This window comes from Bos indicus, chromosome 29 (genome assembly GCF_029378745.1).
Source record: "Bos indicus isolate NIAB-ARS_2022 breed Sahiwal x Tharparkar chromosome 29, NIAB-ARS_B.indTharparkar_mat_pri_1.0, whole genome shotgun sequence".
Taxonomy (NCBI): domain Eukaryota; kingdom Metazoa; phylum Chordata; class Mammalia; order Artiodactyla; family Bovidae; genus Bos; species Bos indicus.
The window spans coordinates 10,083,849-10,104,214 of NC_091788.1; the positions used below are offsets into that span (position 1 = coordinate 10,083,849).

The 20,366-nt window shown below is 46.0% G+C and overlaps 1 protein-coding gene across 11 annotated transcripts in view; it reads left to right on the forward strand.

Annotated features, from left to right (window-relative positions):
* The first annotated feature begins 566 nt into the window (after positions 1–566).
* Positions 567–20,366, forward strand: part of SYTL2 (synaptotagmin like 2) — a 121,241-nt gene continuing 101,441 nt past the window's right edge. For 5 of the 11 annotated variants that reach the window (XM_070782851.1, XM_070782850.1, XM_070782854.1 and 2 more), the window contains exon 1: positions 872–1,034. The gene's annotated coding sequence lies outside the window, so the exon portion shown is untranslated. Of the gene's footprint in view, positions 694–860; positions 1,035–20,366 lie in introns of those variants that run through there. The other 6 variants (XM_019954925.2, XM_019954928.2, XM_019954927.2 and 3 more) reach the window with 3 other exon arrangements.

The window sequence follows — 20,366 nt, forward strand, 5'->3', positions numbered from 1 at the left end:
ATTACTGTATATACATATAAAATACATAGACTCCCGCCCTCCCCCCCCCCCCCCATTTTTTGGCCAAGCCACGCTGCATGTGGGAATCTTACCTCCCCCACTAAGGATGGAACCTGTGCCCCATGCAGTGGAAGCGCGGTGTCTTAACCACTGGACCTCCAGGGAAGACCCTGTATAAGGTATTTTTAAATCATCCGCTCATTTAATTTCCCCTACAACCTGTGATGGACTTCCCACATAGCTCAGTCGGTAAAGAATCTGCCTGCAATGCAGGAGACTAGGGTTTGATCCCTGGGTTGGGAAGATCCCCTGGAGAAGGAAATGGCAACCCACTCCAGTATTCTTGCCTGGAAAATTCCATGGACAGAGGAGCCTGGTGAGCTACAGTTCATGGGGTCGCAAGAATCGGACACGACTTAGCGACTAAATCACCACCACCACCACCACAACCTGTGAAGTACTTCTATGTATTTCACTGGTGAGGAAACTGACATCCGGGGTGAAAGCATCTTGTCGGGTACCACTTTGCGCCCCTTTCTCCCGCGCGGGGGCGGGTGGGGAGCTGACCTCCGATCTTAGAGTGGAAGGGCTTCTGGCGCTCCACGCTCTCGGACTCCAAGGACCCCTAAAGCACAGGAATCGAAAAATAACCGTGTTGCGGTCTTGATCTGCAAGTGAAAAAGTTGTTTCGGGGTAAGTTACGCCTGAGATGGAGGCCAAGAAGTGCAGCCCAGGGGGAGAGAATTAAACAGGAGAGGGGCGGAGAGGGGTGGAGAGAAGGGCGGGAGAGAAGGCCCGAGCCCACGCGCGCGGGGGCCGGGCCGGGGCGGGGCGCGGGGCGGGCGGGGAGGTATTGGCCGGCGCGTCCGGGAGTGGCCCCCGCGCCCGCCCGCCGCCCGCCCCAGGAGCTCGCACGCGCCGCCCTGTGCGGACAGCTGCCGGGCGGTACCTGGATCGCCGGGCGAGTGCGGGGGGCAGAGCCGCCTGCACCCCGTCGCGGGAGAGGAGGCGCGCAGCGTCCAGTTCCGAGGAAGGTAACGCAGCGCGCCGCGCCGGGGTTGGGGGAGGCCCGGAGTGGGGTTCGGGGTGTGTACTACCCGCCCGGGGTCTGGAGCCGAGATGACGCGGGGAGCGGCGAGATGCTCTCGTCGCCCGCCTGCCTGTGCCTCCCCGGAGCCGGTCCAGCCCGCTGGCTGTGTTACCTCGGGGAGTTCTCTTTCCCTCCCTGATACTGGCTCCGCCTCTTTTAAATGAGGGAGTTGCTGTGGTGTGATGCTTTTTGGTTCTGAGTTCTGAAACGCGCTGCCCTTCGTTGGGGCGTCCGGCAAGCGCCCTTGCTTAGTCTCCCACTCGCTGAAGAGCCAACTCTAGTGCCCGGGGGGCGAGTCTCCGGGAGGCCGAGGTGCTCGGGTGGGCGGCGGTTCCTTGGGCTTTCGAGGACTGAGCTTAGCTTGGGGCCGGCTGCTGGGTGGACCTGTCTGCAGGCTGCCCCTCGGTTGCTCAGGTGGGGTACGGTGGGGCGTTAGGACCTACCTACAGGTGGGGGCTGGGGAGGGCGAGTTGGGAGCCGATGGTTTCTGCTTGGAAAACAAGCACGTTTGTTTTGGAGTTCTCTGTCTGCACCCAGCCCTTGTCCCGCGGTTGAGTTGTGTATTACAGGAATGGGCTTTATCGTCTTTTCAAAGTGGAGAAACCAACTGCTTCAGCAGCCAATACAGCGGGCTCCACCAGCCTGTAGGAAGTGGGCCCCTGTTTCTGCCCCCACCCCGCCTCCTCCCGCTTCCCTTTCCTCCCGCCTCCCTTTGTAAAGCCCCTTTGACTTCGAGGGGGCTCCCTTCCTGTCTGCATGAAAAGTCCTCGTTTTCACTTATTGCTGGTCTGTGACCAGCAGGCTCCAGGGCTTGGGTTCTGGGTTGAGATGGAAGCAGAGATAAGAAGAGACTATGAATCATGCTGCCAGCCTCCACCACGCGGGGATGTGCAGAGGAAGCCCCAGACAGACACACACACACACTCTGGAAGGCGGGATGGATTCCAACTGCTGTTCAGCTTCCTGTCCTCTTGGCAGGCATTCCCAGCGAGGCAGGCAGGTGTCTGCAGGATGGAGGCGCCACCCAGGGGAGGAGAGCTGAGCGGAGCAGAGGGCCCTGGTGGGTTTCTGTAGAAGGTCCCCTGCGGGTCTCTCCCGTCTCTTTCCCTCTGCCCTGTAGCCCTTTACTAGATTCCAGGGCCCAGCAGAAGCAGAGGAAGGGGCCATGGAGGTGGCAGGATTGACTTGATGGGAGCCCTTATGGGCCAGATACTCTTTGTTGTGTAAAACAACATATCCTTAATTCTCTCTGAGCTATGTGAGGGCTAGGATACTGGTATTTACTACATTTTACAGATAAGAAACTGAGGCTCAGAAAACTTGCTTCCCTTAGTCACATAGCTAGTAAATGGCCAAGCTGGGATTCAAATCCAATCTTTCTGATTCGAAAACCTGTGTTCTCCACCCGCCCCCCCCACCCCGCCTTTTTTTTTTTTTTGGTGCTCTATGAGTAAGGGCGAATTGGCATAGTAACAGCAGAAATGACTGTTACTGAGCTCACACGAGGTGCCCGGCGCCACTCAAAGCACTTTGGAGGTGTTATGTCACTTAAGGTGCTAGGGTTCCGGTCATTCTGGTGGGAATCTGGGATGCGTTAGGCTCTCCAGCGGCAGCCCCCTTCCAGAACGCCCCTGCCTGATCCCGCCCAGCTGCTGGTGCCTGGATGGGGTGGGGGCCCTGTTTGCTCTATCCTAGAGGTGGTTTGAGGTCTAATGAAAGATTGATTGTCCACAGCTGATCCGTTAGACCTGACCGTTGGGTTGTGAATGATCCCACTGTCCACTGAAAGGCCTTTCTCAGGCTTTGCTCAATAAACATTTGTGGAATGAATGAATTAGCACGTTGTGCAGAGTGGTCTGCCGTCCTGCAGAAGTGGGCAGTGGCAGCCCGGGGCCCCCACCATCCTCAGAACCCTAGGAGGCCAGGCCAGATTGTTTTCCTCCTCAGGTGAGGAAGGTAGGTGAATTGTGCCCCTGTGGGCTTACAGACTACCCTGGTAATATGTTGACTGGCACCTGTTTTGTAAAGGAGTTTTCAAGATAGTGGATGAAGACAAATTTGACTTTTTAAAAAGTGAACTGGAAAAATGACTTAGTTTTAATCAAGTTTCTGCTCTTTCAAGAAGAGGGGAAAATAGGATGGTACTCTTCGTGTTCCGGCTTCCCAGACTTCTCCATAAAAAAGTCTCCAATAGTAAAGAAGCCTGGCGAGTGCCCCTGTGCATTGGGGTCTGTAGTTCAGATGGGCCCCAGCAAGCTTGAAAATGGTTTTAAGGTTTTATGCAGTTTTTACGTGATTCCATATGCTTGTTAGGTTTGTTTTTTTATATACAAATATTTGTATATAGTTTTTTCCCCCAAAATATTTGTGTAAAATTGGTGCCCTGGCGTATTGCTTTATATTCTTGGGGGCTGAGGGGACCCAAGTGGAGAAGCAGGGCAAAGGTTCTGGTCTCGGGGCTTTAAGTATTGTTTGCATTTTCTGTTCACTTGGTTCACAGCAATAGAGCTTCTCAACCTTCTGTGATGATTACCTCTTTTCCCATTTTTCGGAGTGAAGAACATATTTAAAAAGTAAAAACAATCATTGTTTTCCCTCCCCCCAGTCTTATTACGATACAAGTGATATACAACACTGCATAAGTCTAAGGTGTGCACATGATGATGTTATATGTGCCTATGTTGCTCCTATTTTTCTTGCAGTGAGGATGTTTGCAGTTTACTCTTAGCCACTTTCAAGTATGTAATACATACTGTGGTCACCATACTGTATGTTAGATCCTCGGACCTTACTCATCTTATAACTGGAAATCTGTATTCTTTGGCCAATATCTCCTCATTTCCCCCACTCCCCAGCCTTTGGCAGCCATCATTTTACTCTGTTTCTAGGAGTTTAGCTTTTTTAAGATTCTCCATAAAAGTGAGATCATTACTGTTTGTTTTCTTATTATCCAAACTGTACCTGTTCATTGTAGAAAAAGATAAAGACATTTTTCTTTAATACATCTAATACATTTAAGACAACTAATGCAAAACTTAGCATTAGCTAAGCACTATATTAGCATTAATAACAGTAATACATCTGTACTCAGAGACAACTAATGCAAAACTTAATGTAGCCTTTCATATCTTTCTCTGCATCTATACAAGTACATTTTTAAAAAAATGAAAATATAACCCTTACTTTTGACTCTATTATTGTCAGAGCTAAGAGCCATTTCAAGTCGTTTTGAATAATTAAAGCCGTCATAAAGGTTACTCCTTTTGTGAACCCCAAAGTTCGCCCCCTGGGGTTCCCCTGTGTCGTTTAGTTTCCAGTACAAGCGCCTGTGAGCCGGGGCTGCTGCTGAGGTTATGGGGTCAAGCTGTGCTCCTTACGTGGCTCAGGTATCTTGAATGTCTCAGGTGTAACCGAAAACGTAGGTCTTCACTGTTGTTGACCTGGAACATGTGAGCAGAAAATTCTAAAGCTAAATTGCCCAGTGGGGAGGAGGGAGCTGTAGATAAGGTCATTGCTCCAACATTGCATTTTAGTACCTGTATGGCTTTGGGTAGTTTTTGTGAACGAGCTTTTCCTTTCATAAATTGAGACACCTGCTTGATTTTTCTCCACCAAAGTCATTAGGAGGACAAATGTTGTTTGTTATCTGAATTGCCTGTCAATGTGTATGCAATTGAAGCTAACTTGAAGGTTGGGCAAAAGCATTGTTGGCCTTTATAAAATGCTGGGCTCCAACTCTTGGGGTTCACATCCGTAGGACTTAATTGTGATGCAGACTCTCTACTGGATCCCTACTGTTTTCTGCAGAGAATATAGGATTCCTGGATGGCTGGCATTTCACTAGTCTTCATCACAATCCTGAAGAGAAAGACAGAACACAGCCCTTCTCACAGAGTCAAAACAGGCTTGCCATGCTAGGAAGCTGTTCCTCTGCACAGGGAGTGCAGGGCTCCCGAGGGCTGGCTCTCACGGCCTAAGGCAAGGTCCAGGTGTGCTGAGGGGAGGCCGTGAGAGCAGCTGGAGAGGTGAGGTGTACCCGAGGACAGCAGCAGCTCCTGCAGTCGGGCTACTCACCGGCAGGCACCAGCTCCCGGCAGCAGAACGGGGCTCTGCCTTGGGAAGCCGATGGCTCAGCTTCTGCCTGGCTCGTGGACATGCTGTGAGATCCAGGGTTACTCAGGTCCTCTCCCTGATTCTTGCTTTTTTTTTTTTTTTTAAGGAAAGATTGTTTATTTGGCGGTGCAGAATCTTAGTGTGGCCTGTGGGTTCTGGTTTCCTGACCAGGGATAGAACCCTGGGCCCCCTGCATTGGGACCAAGGAGTCTGAGCCACTGGACCATCAGGAAAGTCCCAGTTTTTTTAAATCTATAAAATGAAGGAGTTGGACCAGTTGAAGTTCTTTCCAGTCTTAAATATCTGTACTGCTACTCGCTGCTTAGTCGCTCAGTTTGTCCAACTCTCTGCGGCCCCATGGACTGTAGCCTGCCAGGCTCCTTGGTACATAGAATTTTCCAGGCAAGAATACTGGAGTGCATTGCCATTTCCTACTCCAGGGGATCTTCCTGACCCAGGGATTGAACTTGCATCTCATGCATCTCCTGCATTGGCAGAGAGATTCTTTACCACTAGTGCTGCCTGGGAAGCCCACCCATAAATGTCTATGATTCTGGGTTATTTTCCATTCACATTTGCCCAGATAGAAGCTTGGTAGAGAATGACTGCATCTGGATGAATCAGATAGGAGCTCCACTGGTACTATCAGTTAGCACACATTACTTACACAGATAAATCAGGGGTCAGAAAGTGCTCCCACTTCCCGTTGCTTTCAGGGCCCTCTCATGATTTTCCGAGTGTCTCCCCAGCTGACTGCCCTCATGGAGAACACATGGTCTGCAGATCATCGAGGGGAGAGTTGTTTCTGCTCATCTATCTGTTAAACTCTTAATCTAGAACTTCCTCAGATTATAGAAGGGAGAACTGCTTTGGGACCACTTCTGGTTAACAGAAGTACGATGAAAACAGGTTATTTATGTTGATAAGGCCGTGCGTGTCACTCCCACTCACTTCTGAAATCACTAAATACAGTACTTTTGTCTGGTACCCCCTGGTATTGGGCTTCCCTCATAGCTCAGTTGGTAAAGAATCTGCCTGCAATGTAGGAGACCTGGGTTTGATCCCTGGGTTGGGAAGATCCCCTGGAGAAGGAAATGACAACCCACTCCAGTATTCTTGCCTGGAGAATCCAATGAACAGAGGAGCCTGACAGTCTACTGTCGATGGGGTTGCAAGAGTCGGACACGACTTAGCTACTAAACCACCACCACCACCGTGGGTACTTGGTCCTGGCTGAGGACTAATGCAGAAAGTGGGAGCGAGCAGCACTCAGAACTGTAGGAATGGTTGAGGCAGAGAGGAAGGAAGAGAGGAGAGGAGCGCATGCCGGGTGTGGCTGGAATACCGTGGAGATGAAAAGCCCAATTTGGGGAAAAACTGACCCTCTAAGGGCTTGAAGTCTCTGATTTAATTCTGCATCCATTTTCCCGGCACTCAATGGGAATTTAATGAAGTGTTTTTAATGAATTAATACATGAACAAAGGGAAGAATGAATGAGTCACTCTTCTGAAATGAAATCTTGAAATTCGGTATAAGAAGCACTTACCACTTTGCTAAGAAGCAAAACCACCTTCCTATGCATTATCCCTCATAACGGTGTGAGAGATTAGAGGCCAGAATAAAAGCGTTTCCTGATGTCATGACTTTGTAGACATTTTGCAACAACTAGGGAGAAGGCAATGGCATCCCACTCCAGTACTTTTGCCTGGAAAATCCCATGGATGGAGGAGCCTGGTAGGCTGCAGTCCATGGGGTCGCTAAGAGTCGGACACGACTGAGCGACTTCACTTTCCCTTTCCACTTTCATGTATCGGAGAAGGAAATGGCAACCCACTCCAGTGTTCTTGCCTGGAGAGTCCCAGGGACGGGGGAGCCTGGTGGGCTGCCATCTCTGGGGTCACACAGAGTCGGACACGACTGAAGTGACTTAGCAGTAGCAGTGGAAACAGATTTGCTTTATTATTCCTAGGTAAGTTCTCTTTCTATAAGTGCATCAAAGCATATTCGAGAGAGGGGTATAAGAGCTAGTAAATGGTACCACAAGTTCGCATTGTGAGTTGGAGAAACAAGGGCATTGCTTAGCTCTGGGGCGAGTAGGCGTTCTTGTTTCCCTTGTAGAGCATTGTTTTACTGTAACCCCTGGTGTAACTGACACCATCAGCTTCTGATCAGACAGATGTGTCTTGTGTCGCCATTACTCACAGCCACAGGCGCCTGGGGTCTGCTGCCGCTGGCTGAGTCAGATGATTAAAACCCAGGGCTGTGAGGCTGAGGGCAGGGGCCGGACCCCTGGCCAAGCCAAGGCGCTCCGTCAGATCCGTGCCTCAACCCCTCCGCCAGCCATCTGCACTGGGAGGAATGAACTGTGGCGCGTTAGATTCTTTAGGGCAGAATCTTCACCCCTGCTGGTTTTAGGCTAATCATTTGGGTTTTAGTAATAAAAAGCCTGGCTCACAGACTTGGAGAATGAATTTATGGTTACGGGGGCGGGGGCGGGGGGGAAGGGTAGCAGGGACGGGTGGACTGGGCGCTTGGGATTGACATGTACGCATTTTTATTGGTTCGTTTCTGTTTGGCTGTGCCGGGTCTTGGTTGCTGCGTGGGCGCTACACGTGGGCCTTCTCTATTTGTGGTGCGTGGGGGCTTCTCTTCCTCTCATCGGGGGGCTTCTCTTCTTGCGGAGCAGGGGCTCAGTGGTCGCAGTGCGCAGTGTAGCTTGCCCCGCCGCGTGTGAGCTCTTCCTGCCTTCAGGGATCGAATCCACGTCCCCTGTGTTGGCAGGCGGACTCTTAACCACTGGACCAGGGAAGTCCCTCACGCTGTTATGTTTAAAATAACCAACAAGGACCTACTATATAGCTTATGCCTACTATCTATACCTTCTATATAGCATAGGGAACTCTGCTCCATATTCTGTAATAACCTAAATGGGAAAAGAAGAAAAGAGAAAAAGAGACAAAGGATCTTGGTTTTCAGTTTAATTCTTTGATTCTTGATAGAATGGATTCTAGGGTTGTTTTAGGTCTACCGTCTTGGGACATGTTGAGGGGTGCATCCTGAGACCTCATCACCATTTCCTTAATGTGTCTATAAAATGTCAGTGATCAGACCTGCCTCACAAAGTTGTTCAGAGGATTAAATGAGATCATTTATTTAATGTGGGGGGCTGATGCCCACCCAACAGTGGTCTAAAACTTTCTCCTTATCTTGGAGGCAGCAAGGAACTAATGGAAGTATCTCAATATTGTATGTGAAATAACTAGATTTTAGAATAGTAACACTGTTCAAAGTTTGAAAGTTGGATTTGAGGTTGCTAGAAGGGACTCTTGTTTGGACTTGTGGGTACAGATAAGATATTTTAAAGCTTTTGGTAAAAGGTACTTGGTAGAGAATGGTACTGCTATTTAATTCAGGACTTCTGTAGGAAGGTATAAGGCTTCCTTGGTGACTCAGATGGTAAAGAATCTGCCTGCAATGCAGGAGACGGGGGTTCAATCCCTGAGTCAGGAAGATACCCTGGAGAAGGAAATGGTAACTCACTCCAGTGTTCTTGCCTGGGAAGAGGAGCCTGGTGGGCTACAGTTCATGGGGTCGCAAGACCTGGACACAACTTAGCGACAAAACCACTGCCTTAGGAAGGCATATATGTGTTGAAAAATGGTAATGTCATATACTAACCTATGGACTGGACCACACTGGAGATCAGTAATTCCATAAATGGTAAATATGTCCTTCCTTGTGAAGTGAAAGTCTCTTAGTCGTGTCTGACTCTTAGTCGTGTCTGTATAGTCCATGGAGTTCTCCAGGCCAGAATACTGGAGTGGGTAGCCTTTCCCTTCTCCAAGGGATCTTCCCAACCCAGGGATCAAACCCAGGTCTCCTGCATTGCAGGCGGATTCTGTACCAGCTGAGCCACCAGGGAAGCCCATGTCCTGCCTTGGAGCTAAGCATTTATCACTTTTAAAATAAGAACCTGGGTTCGCTTTTGGCAAAATGATTGAGGCTTGGCCCCAGAAAGAACGTTTACGGCCCTTTTCCATATTTCCAGAATTGAAGTTCTGCAAATTGTTGACAGCCAGTACACGCTGAATTTGGTTAGTGCTTTGCAGAATTTCTTGTGCTCATCAGGCACCACTGTGGTTAACAGTCTCTGAGTTTCCTGGCGGGGGAGGAGCAGGGAGGCATGGGCCACAAAAACCCTTATCTGTGGGCAAATCGCAAGAAACTGAGTGGCCCTTTTCCCCGAGCCATCAGCGTCAGACAGCAGCACACACGGGTGTGTGTTTGTATGTTTCTAGGTCTCTGTTTATGTTGACCAAGTGTTGTCTGCTTTACACAGGCCAGAGGGAGAACCTGACACATCCCGGGAGTTCCCCAGGGAGGAGCCCCTGGGGGGATCAGCCGTGGTTGCCAGGGGTGCCGAGATGTGGCAAGGATTGCCCGCTTCCCACCTGAACCAGGTGGTGGCCCCGAGCCGGGGGTGCGGAGGGGAGGCGGCTCCGCCTGTAAGAAGGCTCCGGGGACAGATGTTCATGGAACTGGGCACAGGTGTCCACCTGGTGTTTGTGGAACTGCGGGTGGAGTGGGTCTGCTCGCTTTTTCTCTCTGCTAATCTTTTCCCCAAGGTCAGTCTCTGACCTGTCGGGGACTGGTACCAAGTCTCAGGCTGACGGGTGGTACACAGGGGGTGAGATGCCCACGTTCACCTCCCAGGGGCGCCTCACCTTGGGCTTCTGGAAGGTGAGAACTTTGAACCTGTCTTCCTTCAAGCGCCATGTCCCAGGTTCTTCTCACTGGGATAATCAGGCAGAGGGAGGAATCTTTGATAGAGGCAGGTTCGGTCTCCTCTGAGACCACAGGCACCCAGACAGATGAGCCGTGGGTGAGAATGGCCAGCTCTGAAAAGTGTGTGTGTGTGTGTGTGTGTGCGTGCACGTGCACATGCGTGCTTCACTACCTAGAGGTAGTGAATGACTACATGTTTAGAACAGTAGGATTGGTTGGTCTTTGCAATTTTGTTGGTATTCTTTTTAAACTATTATTAAACAGTGCGCATTTGTTGATAAAGGGACAGTATCCTTTGGGGGCTTCCCTGGTGGCTCAGATGGTAAAGAATCCACCTGTGATCCAGGAGACCCAGGTTCGATCCCTGGGTCCAGAAGACCCCCTGGAAGAGGAAATGGCAACCCACTCCAGTATTCTTGCCTGGAAAATCCCATGGACAGAGGAGCCTGGTGGGCTACAGTCCATGGGGTTTCAAAGAGTCAGACACGACTGAGCCACTAACACACACACATGCTCTGAGGGAAAGAATATCAGACTTAGAGTTCATTCATTCAGCAAATACTCGGTATTTAGTGTGCCAGAGATTGTTCAGGCTCAGAGTCCAGTGGGGAAAGCATTGGTCTATAACTGCATACATTGTGGTGTTAATAATCAGATATGAGCATTGAGAGAGGTGAGTGGTAAGAGGGAAGTGGGAGCAAGTACCAAGGGCTTCCTGGAAGAGGTGATACTTGAGAAGAGGCTTAAGAGATGAAGACGGGTCAGGAAGTTAAGAGGCCCAGGAACTAGTGTGGCGGGCACAGTTTCATGTATAAGGCAAGCTTGGCCAGAACAGAGGCCAGTGAGGTAGGGAGTGGGCTGAGCTTGGAGAGATTTGTCCATCTCATTAAGGAGACTAGACTTCATGAAATCCTAGTCTGTATTCTTCACCGTGTGAAGACTGGGCAAGCGTTTCCTCTCTGAGCCTTAGTTGCCTTATTAGTAATATGGAGATGGTAATGATTGCCTGACTTTATCTCATAACATGACAGTGAGACTCAAATAAGATACTAATAATGGCCAACAATTATTGAACACTCACGGTGTGCCAGAGAGACTCTGCATTAAACTCTTTTCATGAATTAGCTCATTGAGTCCTCATCACAACTTTATGAGATAGGTACTACTATTAAGCCCATTTCATAGATGAGAAATCCGGGCAGTGAGGTTAAGTACCTTGTCTCAGATCATAAAGCTAATAATACATAGTAGAGTCAGGATTCGAATTGAGGTATTCTGGCCCCAGAGTGCTTCTTAGTTGTGTGTGAGTGGATATGCTTGAGTTTATAGTGCCATCTCTCTGCCAAGCCTAAGAGCTCAGTCATGTTTGCTTGAGGCTGATGAAATTCACAGCTCTGGGCTCGACGCATTCAGTGTGTGGCTTCTCCTCTGCTCCAGCTGATCCTCTAAGCTGGCTTCTTCCACATATGCCGTTCTAGCCACGACCTCCTTCCTGAGCCCTGGTTCCTCTTCTCCATCAGAGTTCTAGATACTTGACTGAATTCTCTGCCCGGCTCTTTTTTACTGTAAAAATACTTTTTACCTTTAACCTGGCTGCCCTTCAGGCACTCCTGGTTGAATGTGCTAATACCGAAGTTGAGAGTTTTGAGTCTTGTTTGATTCCTACATCTTCTGAGGAGCGTTGTTACTGCTTCCTTCTCGATGTTGCTCCCATCGAGAGCAACATTTATGTTTCACCTCTCTGTACCTCCCAGCTCTCTGACTTTTGGGAGAACTACTGCAAAAGCCTTAGCCCTTTTGATTACAGTCAGTCCTCTCCTTCATTGTATACTAACGTCAGTCCAGGTTCGATGCACGATACTGGATGCTTGGGGCTAGTGCACTGAGACGACCCAGAGGGATGGTATGGGGAGGAAGGAGGGAGGAGGGTTCAGGATGGGGAACACATGTATACCTGTGGCGGATTCATTTTGATATTTGGCAAAAATAATACAATTATGTAAAGTTTTAAAATAAAATAAAATTTAGAAAAATAAATGTTAAGAATATAAAACTGGGAAAAAAAAAAGTTAAAAAAAAAACCTCACACACAGACTCCCCACAGCATAAAAGACAATCTCCTTCAGTCTACATTTGAGACCCGTGTTTTAGATTGTTCTGATTTTTAGTGGGGTATGTGCCTGCCAATACAGGAGATGAAGAGTCCATCCCTGGGTTGGGAAGATCCCCTGGAGTAGAAGATGGCAACCCACTCCAGTGTTATTGCTTGGAGAATTCCATGGACAGAGGAGCCTGGGGTTGCAAAGAGTCAGACATGACTGAGTGACTGCACACACACACACACACACACACACAGTTCCTTTACAATGTTGTGTTAGTTTCCGCTGTAAACAAAGTGAATCGGCTATACATATACATCCATCCACTCCTCCTTCGATTTCCTTCCTGTTTAGATCACCACAGATCATTGAGCAGGCTCCCTGTGCTATAGTAGTGTATGTGTGTCAATCCCAATCTCCCAATTCATGCCACCCTCTCTTCCCACCTTGGTATCCATACATTTGTTCTCTATGTCTGTCTCTGTTTCTGCCTTGAAAATAAGTTCTTCTGTACCATTTTTCTAGATTCCATGTATACGTGTTAATATGCAATATTTGTCTTTCTGACTTCTGTTTAGAGTCTTATCTTTCACTGTCCTCTTCTATGAACCTAATCTTCCAATCAGACCATGTTTCCCTTTCCCTACAGCAGCCTCTGTGCATTGTTCACATAGCTTCCTGTCTGTGCCTGAAATGATACTTTTATTTCTCTTCTTGAGCTCTTCCCAACCCTGCCACTTACTCTCAAATCTTACCTGTCCTAAAATCTGCAGCCCTGTGGTATTTCTTACCCAAATCTTCCTGGTTCTTCACAGCAGGAAGTTTTTTCTCCCTTCTCTGGCTGGTTTAGTGTTTGGCTTCCACCTCTTTTATGGTCGTCATCACACACCACCTTGTGTTAGCATTCTTTGTGTATTCATCTTATCTTCCCTATTGGTCTGAAATTTCTTAGAGGGCTGGGACTTGCTGGTATTTCCTTAAAGCCTGGAACCCAGCAGGCTGACACAGTCCAAATATGCTGAAAGAATATATTTTGAAACCCTAAGTTATATTCACTTTTTAAAAAGAATTTCAGTATGTCGGTTGGCTATAGGAATTTAGTGGTCAGAGGGTAGTTATGAGTTAGATATCTGGGGTTTTGGTTTGTGACGGCAGGAAATGATTAACATAGCGAGCCTGAGACTGCTTGTCCTTAGAAATGCCTGCTTGCAAGGCTGGTCCTTGACTGGTATCTGGGAACCTGGATCTCAGAAGGGTTCCCACCACTTACTCTTTCCCCAGCACTCAGTGTACCTTAACTGTGCAACAATGTAGTATACGCCGAGGACCTGCTTGCTTTCTGGGAGTCTGGAATTTGGGTACACACCAGCCAAAGGGAATCCATGTTGACCAGTCCCCAGTAAAAGCCCCTGGGCACTAACTGTCTAATGAGCTTCCCTGGTTAACATTTCACACATGTTGTCACAACTTGTGTGTATGACTCAGCTGAAATAGGCCTCTTGGAAGCCCATGGCTGGTTTTTACCAGTCTTCACCTCATCTAGCTTTAGTCTTTGCTGATCTTGCTTTGTACCCTTTCATTGTAATAAACCATGACCGTGGGGATGACGTGTACGCTGCCCTGTGAGTCCCCACACTGAACCGTCAAGAACCTGGGGCTGGTCTTGAGAATACCCTCAACACACCATGAAATGCCACAAATGCAGAACCAATCCTTTGGTTTTTTGTGTTTTTTTTTGGCTAAAAGTTCAGAGTTATTAAAGTTTCAGAGAGGTTTCAGCTTCTTACGTAAGAGGGGAACCCACTTCTTAAGACTGCTTGCATATGGGATGTGCATGTACATGGTGCTCTGCAGGGTAAAGCTGAAACCTTCTTGGTTGTCTCTGTAAAATTTGGGTGAGAAAGAAGTATTGGAGGAGGTTTGATTTTTTTCATAACATCTCAAGTACTGTCTTAAAAATTTTATTTATTGGACTAGGCTTTTAGAAAAACTAGCGGTGATATTAGCCTGGAATCCACCCATTCTTATGATTCTTCTAAATTAGGAGTTGAGTGCCTTGGGACATTTTTCCTGCCTGAAAATAAGGGGTAGACAGGGCATCCATAATATTGAAATGCTATGGTGTGGGACATCAGCTAGATGCTTAATATGAATCATTTTCTCAAAGGTAGGAATTTTCAGCTGTACAATTTAGTTAATGAAAACGAAAATGAAACCAGAGTCACATAGTCCCTGTAACCCTGGAATTCAAGCCTATGTACTTTTTCTTTTTCCATTGTCCTGCCAGAACACAATGGTGGGACTTCAATTATAATAATCACTATATCAGCTCATTTATGAGTGGCTAAATATTTCTTTTTAAAATATTTATTATTTGGTCTTAGTTGCAGGATCTTCCATGTGTCATGCATGGGCTTGATTGCCCTGAGGCATGTGGTATCTTAGTTCCCTCACCAGGTATTGAACCTACATTCCTTACATTGCAAGGCAGATCCTTAACCATTGGAGTCCCTAAATGGCTAAATCTTACCTGGACCTCGGTCAGTGTTTTGAGAAGTTTTATCTTCTGGAGCCTAGCTGGAAGGTTTGGGGAAAGAGGAAATTTCCCTGGTGATGATGGCTTCTGTGCATGCCCTAGGCTTTGAGCTGCCTTTCCAGGGTCCTGCGGGGCTTGCAGCAGGGGGACTGTCCTGATGGTGTTCACGTGGCCCGGGCGTGTGCTTCAGTCCGTGAATGGGTGGTGGGCAGACATAGCCTGCTCTGTTGTTTTGTCAGTTTCAGAGCAGGTGTGACTAAAGTCTTTCTTCCCGACAGTTTTGCTCAAAAACATATCTGGGAACAACCTGCTTTATTAAATTTGAAAGTAAATGGAGAGGCTTTTTAAAAATTTTTATTTTGTATTGGAGTATAGCTGATTAACAATGTTTGATAGTTTCAGGTGGACAGCAAAGGGATTCAGCTATACATGTATTTATCCTTCCCTAAACTCCCCTCGCATCCGGGCTGCCACATAACACTGAGCAGAGTTCCCTGTCCTATACAGTAAGACCTTATTGGTTACCCATTTTAAATATAGCAGTGTGCACGTCTATCCCAAACTCCCTAACTGTCCCTTCTCCCCTTCCCCTCGGCAACTATAAGTTAATTCTTTAAGTGAGAGCTTTTTTTTTTTTTTTTTAAAGAATAGAACTATAAGAAGGAAAATAGAAATGGGTGATTTTAAATACACGATGCAATACTACTCAGCCACAAAAATGAATGAAATTGGGTCCTTTGTAGAGACATGGATGGACCTAGAAATAGTCATATAAATGAAGTAAGTTAGAGAAAAATAAATATCAGCGTATTAACATGTGTATATGGAATCTAGAAAAATGGTATAGATCTTATTTGCAAAGCAGAAACAGACATAAAGAACAAATGTATGGACGCTAAGGGTAGGATGAATTGGGAGACTGGGATTGACGTACATACACGATTGATGCTACCTGTAAAATAGAGAACCAATGAGAGAACCTACTGTATAGCACAGGAAACTCTACTCAGTGCTCTGCGGTGACCTAAATGGGAAGGAAATCCAAGAAGGAGAAGATGTATGCATACATATAGCTGATTCACTTTGATGTACAGAAGAAACTAAACATTGTAAAGCAACTATAATGAAATGAATTTTTAAAAAGAAATGGAGTAATTTGGGGTGCCCTAGTCTTGTTAGTTTCATCTTGGGAAATGTTTTTCATGTAACATGCTTTTGGATGATTAGCGTATTTCAATAAGGAAACAAGGCCTTGGACTCCACAGTATAGTACAAAGTACTGAGTGTGAGCACTGACAAGGAACACAATTAACATTTGTTGAATAAATACAATTGGGGGCAAGTGTCTTACCTCTATTGCTGTCCAACGGATGGAGTAACTTGGGCCGCAGTTCCCATTCGTGTGCTTCTGCTGAGGAAGGGAAGATTCTCTTTTTTTTTAGATCAGATGTTGAGCCTGCGGCCAGGCCATCATCATTTCAGAGAATGGAATACAAATGGCTTCTTGGGGGATGAGACTTTATTTGTGATGCTGAGCATAGATTTAGTGGTGGAGGTAATAATAATAGCAGCTAGTACTTAGTATTTATTATCCAAGACTAAATGCTTTACACATACAGACCCATCTAATCCACAGGTCATATTTTTAAGTAGATATTTTACCAGTGAGGAAGCTAAAATGCAGAGAGGCTATGTAGCTTGCCCAAGGTCACATGTGAGTGGTAATTCTGAAATGTAAATGTGGATACCAAAGAGCAGCCACTAACCTCTCTTCAGTCATACTATAAAGGAATAGGAACCTAAATATTTTTCCCCAATTTTTTTATTGGGGTAAAATTCATAAAAATTTATCATTTTAACTTTTTCTAAGTGTTCAGTGGCATCAAACACATTGGCAGTGTTGTGCAACCATGACCAGCATCCATCTCCATAACTCTTTCCATCTTATAAAACTGAAATTCTGTACCCATTCAACAATAAGTCCTCATTTCACCCTATTCTTGTGTGTGTGCGCTCTGCCACTCGGTCGTGTCCAACTCTTTGCAACCCTCTGGACTGTAGCCCACCAGGATCCTCTGTCCGTGGGATTCTCCAACCAAGAAAGCTGGAGTGGGTTGCCATTTCCTCCTGCACGGAGTCTTGCAGACCCAGGGATCAAACCCTGTCTCCTGCATTGGCAGGCAGATTCTTTACCACTGAGCCGCCAGGGATGCCCCACTGTATTCTTACCCCTGGCAACCACATTCTGCTTTCTGCTTCTGTGATTTGATTACCCTGAGCTTCCGTCTATGGGGTCGTACAGAGTCGGACACAACTGATGGGACTTTGCAGCAGCAGCACCTCATGTAGGTGGCATCACACAGTATTTCTCTCTGTGACTGGTTTATTTCACTTAGCATAGTTTCCTCAAAGATCTCCCATATTGTAGCATATATCAAAATTCCCTTCCTTTTAAAGGCTCAGTAACATTCCATTATATTTTGTACACAGATTTACCACATTTTATGGTAAAATTATAACTTACCACATTTTGTTTATCCATCAGTGGATACTTGGGTTGCTTCTACTTTTTAGCTGTTGTGAAAAATGCTGCTGTGAATGTGTGTAAATGCTGCTTTATACAGATGTATAAAGATCTCTTTAAGACCTTGCTTTCAGTTCTTTTGGGTATATACCCAGAAGTGGAATTGCTGGATCATGTGGTAATTCTACTTTTCATTTTTTGAGGAACTGCCATACTGTTTTTCACAGAAACGATACCATTTTGTACTCCCACCAGCTCTGCACAAGGGTTTAATTTCTCCACATCCTTGCCACCACTTTTTCTTTTTCCTTGATAGTAGCCATTCTGATGGATGTGAGGTGGTATCTCATTGCAGGTTTAATTTCATTTCCCTAGTGATTAGTGACGTCAGGTATCTTTTCATGTGCTTACTGGCCATTTATGTATCTTCTTCGGAGAAACGTCTAGTCATTTGCCCATTTTTCATCGAGTTGGCTTTTTTGTTGTTGAGTTTTAGGAGTTCTCTTGTAAATTTTGGATGTTAATTCCTTATCAGATACATGATTTTCAGATTTTTTTTCCATTCTGTGGGGTGCCTTTTTACTCTGTTGATAGTGTTTTGATGAACAAAACTTTGAAATTTTCGTGAATTTCAACTTGTCTACTTTTTTCTTTTGTTGCCTGCGCCTTTGGTGTCACAGTTAAGAAGTCACTGCCAAATGCAATGTCCTGAAGCTTTTGTCCAATGTTTTCTTCCAAGAAGTATATGTTGTAGGTCTTATATTTAGGTCTCTGAACCATTTTGAGTTAATTTTTGTATGTGGTGTTAGGTAAGGGCCCAACTTCATTATTTTGCATGTGGGTATGAGGTTTTCCCTGCATTATTCGTTGAAAAGACTGTCCTTTTTCCATTGAATGTCCTGGTACCCTTGTCACAAGTCGTTTGAGGAATCCTAGACATTTTGAAAGGCCATCTATTTCTTGTTGTTTCTTTGCTTTTTTATTAAGAGTACAGGTGAAAGGTATTTCTTTCCATGAATTCCTGGAGCAATTTCTAGAAATTCTGCTTTTTTCTTTTAGGTCTATATAAACCTTAACAACTATTTGAAAGAAATGAAAATTCATGTTTGAGTCTTTTTATACTTTCCCGCCTAACATGTTATTTTTTTCTTCCCTCAAATACCAGGCAAATAGTAGAAATCAAGCTCAAACAAGCAGGAAATACTTCATAAACTCAAGTTCCCTCCCTGGGGGACCAGTTCATGGAGAGATATGACCCCTAGTTGAGAATCTGGATTCTTCTGAATTTTGTGATATGAAAGTCTCTTCTGTGACCCTGAGGAAATGGGAGATATTGCTTGTTTTGTTGTCTTTTAGAGTTGAATATGCATTTTCAAGTCATTGGAGCATGGGAGTTGAGGAACTGTGAGCTCTTTTCTCTAATGAGTTTCACAGCATCATTAACTAAAGATGGCAAAGCATAAACTTCCCATTTGGACATGTTTCCAGTTTCGCTGCACTTGTTTTTCAGACCACATGGTTATTTTTAATTGACTATTTTGTGGGGTTCATATTTGCATTGAGAGAGCGTGCTGACTAAAACAATGTGGAAATGCCATTGCTTGCCAGATTCCAGCCACAGATTCTCTAACCTTTTTTTGGTAATAGGAGTTTTCATTTGTGCAGAACTAAACAGTATGACAACTGTGAGGCCCTAACCATGGAAATGCCTGTTTATTTGCCCGTTGGAACAATTTCCATGACAGAAAGTGTCGAGAGCATGCCCTTGATTTTTAGGGACAGGTTTATAAAACATCAGTTATGAGATATATCAGTTTACATTTCATGGATGTTTTGAAAATTTGATGTGGCTGAAACTTCTCCATGTCTGTCTCTTGGAGAAGGTTTATAATTCAAAACCCCTGAAGAGAAAATAGAAAACTGCTCATCTCCAAAACATAGAATTTGACTAATAACAGTTCTCAAGTTACTTTCTTCCTGATAAATATTCGTGTTTTGTAATGAAAAACAAATGTAATAAAAGTTCTGACACTAAGAATCTGTGCAGGTGGAAAGCTGTTTATTAACAATTAACTTTTGTGATTACTTCTCCCGTGAAATCATTTTGATTCTTTGGTTTATTATTTCTAAAAGGTACTTGTTTGAGGAGGAGGAAAAGTCCTTCTGGAGACTTTAAGGTACTTAAACTGACACATTTCATGGGAGCCCCATTTAGAGATGGTTTGGATTAGAAAGTTGAGCTGCAGGTTAAGAGAGAAATGAGCAGCCCTGACTGGGAATAGCACAGGAAAGGGCACAGGATATGTGGCTTTGGCCTCCGCTGCCCTGTCTGATAACCCTTTCTAATCTATCCCAGAAGGGTTTGGGGAGCTCTACTGGTAGAGCCCTGGCTTCCCTGGTGGCTCAGTGGTAAAGAATCTGCCTGCCAATGCAGGATACTCGGGTTCGATCTCTGCGTAGGGAAGATCCCCTGGAGAAGGGAATGGCTACCCACCCCAGTATTCTTGCCTGCAGGATCCCACAGACAGAGGAGCCTGGCGGGCTACAGTCCATAGAGTTGCAAAAGAGTTGGACATGACTTAGCAGCTAAACAATAGGTAGAGCCCAAGGTCACCTCTGATTTGGAGAGGCTTGAGGCTCCGTTGGTGTCTTGTTTTTCCACGTGAGTTCCATCTTTTTCAGTGATTCAGAGCCTAACATACAGAACAACAGGCTTTCACTGGAGCAGACTGTCCCTCCCATTGGACCCCGTTCATCTGGCCTCTGATTCTTTCTGGTACATCCCCAAATTTAGCACATAGTAATCTTTCCTGTAGAGTTCACCAGTGACACTGTGTGGGTTCCATCTCAGCCAGACTGTCAGCATGGTTATTAATCCTCTCCTGCAGCTTTTGTATTCCTGTAACAGCCCGTAGGGTTCCTAGGGAACAAGGTTGGGAGTTATGAGTCTTTCTCAGTTTCAAGAGATCGGGGAAGCCAACTGCTATTTGTCGCATGTATTCCCTCATTTACGAGCTCGAAGTTTAGATCTGTGACCCCATAGGAGTTACTCCCAACATCTTGCTAACCACATGACTTCATCTGGGACTTTGATTTAAGCCTGAAGCAAGAGATTGGAGTGGGCTCACATAAGAGTCTTTAAGTATGTATTTGAAGAGCTGTTGTAGGCGTGTTGGAAAACAGCTGTTTGCTATGTCCACAGTGGACGGTGCACAAGG